The 2,687-nt window shown below is 47.5% G+C and overlaps 1 pseudogene; it reads right to left on the bottom strand.

Annotated features, from left to right (window-relative positions):
• Positions 1-470: 470 nt before the first annotated feature.
• Positions 471-1,589, bottom strand: LOC118579484 (annotated as a pseudogene).
• Between the last annotated feature and the right edge of the window lie 1,098 nt (positions 1,590-2,687).

Below are 2,687 nucleotides of genomic sequence, written 5' to 3'. Positions count from 1 at the left end.
AAGAGGTTGGCTCATCTTTCATGACCTCTGAACTTGCCTTCTACACACTGGCCACACTCCTAAGACTAGGGACAGGCTAAGTTAGAGGGTAATGACAAGGCCACAGGAGGAAAGGGAGGGATGGGCCTGGTACCTGGTGGTCTTCAGTACTCTCATTGTTCTGAAGGAAATTCTCAAAGACTACAGGGGAACTCACGGGTGGTTCTGGTTATATAGGCTGGTGTATGGGGTGGTGTGAACTTAGCTGGAGGTGTGTATTTTGATCATGCGATTAGTGCACAAAATAAAGTCCCAGATGTAATAAAAATTGTATATTGCTGAAGTTGTTTGCAGTATGAGCATGTGTCTATTCAGTCCCTCATATGAGTCGAATTTGCCTGTGAAGCTGGTGTCAAAAATGGCCTTCTCAAAGATGAAGAGGAACTATGGATAATGAACAAAGCTATTAGCGTCATAGTAGTGGATGAACTCTAGGAAGGTTTGGACAGTCTGTTGCAGGGGAGCTGATTCATGGGTGACACCGCCCAGGCCCCCGCTATGTATGTGGTCTTGATCAGCTCTCCTGCACGTGTGTCTTCACTATGCGCAGCCATAGCCCCTTGAACACTGACCTTGGAGGCAATATGCTCATTCCCAAAGGGAGCAGCTCCAGCCTTGCTAGAACACAGTGTTTTCTTCTGGACTGTATCAGGGACTAGTGGCTTGTTCCACATGGGGGCCAGACTTGTTGAAGAGGCTTGGGAATTCTCCACTAAGCTTGTTAAATATTGATGGCTTCTCTGTGCTCTTGGACAGTGGGTCCTCAAGGACCACCATGTCTGCATCTCCATCTGTATATTTCTGAGCCAGTTCTTCTGGGATGTTGTAGAACTTGTCTTTATATGAGAGCTGCTCCATTCTCCAGTTCTGGACATTTGTGCTCCCATGACCCATAAGAATCTCAAACCCTGTGGGCTGCAGTAGGTGGTCTTTCACAGTGTGCTGCAAGAAAAACTGGGTGGCCTGATGGCTAGACTCTACACTGTGGGGGGCCACATGGGTAAAGATCCTCTAGTGAGAAGTTAGTGATGTCAAGGATGAATGAATGCAAGGTTGTGCTGACCTCCTTGATTCAGTGGTAGGGGAGACATACTCTTCCATGGACATGGGTCTAGGTGCCCAAGATTCTTATTTCACTGGCCTGGGAGACATTTCTCTTATACAGAAGGACTATGGCAGGGTCCCTAGAGCCAACTCAATGACATTAGGGCACTCCTGGGCACCAGTGAATTTGACAACATGGGCTTCTTGTCCAGAACATCTTGTTCCTTATCTTGTTTCTACTCTAGGACATCCTTCTTCTTGGGCAGCAGCATCTCAATGAGGAATATAGAGTTCTTATCTAAAGCCTGTGTGCCAGATGGCTGCAGCTGCAGCTCCGCCCTGCTCATCAGGAAGCTGTGCACGACTTCTATCTCCTGGACGCTCAGGTCTGCAAACACCTGGGCCTTGTCATTCAGCATCCAGTTGGGGTACTCTGCCATGGCCATCTGTAGAACCAAGATGACGGCCATGCAGCCCAGCGCTAAGCTCCTTGGTGCCAGCCCCATGGCTCTGGAACTCAGCAGAAGAAAGGATAGAACTTAGATATTTCTCTCTCTAATCCAGAACTCAGAGCACACTGTCTCTAAGCCCTGTCTATCTCCCCTGACTGTGCTTCCTCCCTTACCCAGCTGAAGCCAGAGTTGGAGTCTCTGGGTCCTCACCCACAGCTGTCCAGACCCCTGTGTGCATCCACCTGTTTCCTCCCTCTTCTGGAAATCTCTTATATTCTTTCTTATCTAGGTATCTCCCATTGCTTCCCCTCTTGGTGTTATAACAGTGGGGAACATTCTTCAGCAGGGTGCACCATGAGTCACAGCAGCCCAAGGCTTGGTCCTCAAGGGCTCCTAATGGCCTGTGTTCTGGTGGGCCAGAGGGCTGTAGTCATAGGAAAATTCCCTTTCTGATTCAACAGATGATCATCTTGGGGGTTGCATGCTGAGATTTAGGTTAAATATTCAAAGTGCAGGAAGGGAGCATGATACAAGCGGGAAAGGTAGATGAAATGGAGCGATAATAATGTTTGAAAAAAGCCACAGGGAAACGTTTTCTTGACCATTGCCAGTAGTCTATTGTGAAGGTATCTTTGTGGATTTCTGGAGACCTCTCTAGCACTTTGCTTCTACCTTTTCCCATGGGGTCTTCATTTATCATGGTCTCTTTTTCCTTGTTCTCCCTCTCTGTTCTTGATCCAGCTGGGATCTCCCGCTCCCCTAAGCTCTCTTTCCCTCGACCCTTGCCCTTCATTACCCCTACCCCTCACGTCCAGTTTGCTCATGTAGATCTTATCCATTTCTCTGTCATTGGGTGATCCTTGTGTCTTTCTTAGGGTCCTGTTTTCTAGGTAGCCTCCCTGGAGTTGTGTAGCAGTCTAGTCATCCTTTGTTTTACATTTAGTATTCTACTATGAGTGAGTACATACCATGTTTGTCTTTCTGAGTCTGGGTTACCTCACTCAGGCTGATTTTTTCTAGCTCCATCCATTTGCCTGCAAACCTCATGATGTCATTGTTACAGGGAAACATTTTATAAGCTTACTGAAAACCACACTACACTACACAGTGACACAGACGCAGACACACAGACACATAGACACACACAGACAC

This window comes from Onychomys torridus, chromosome 3, assembly GCF_903995425.1.
Source record: "Onychomys torridus chromosome 3, mOncTor1.1, whole genome shotgun sequence".
Classification (NCBI taxonomy): Eukaryota; Metazoa; Chordata; class Mammalia; order Rodentia; family Cricetidae; genus Onychomys; species Onychomys torridus.
Note: the sequence above shows the minus strand (reverse complement) of the source record. Positions and strands in the feature narration are given on the sequence as shown.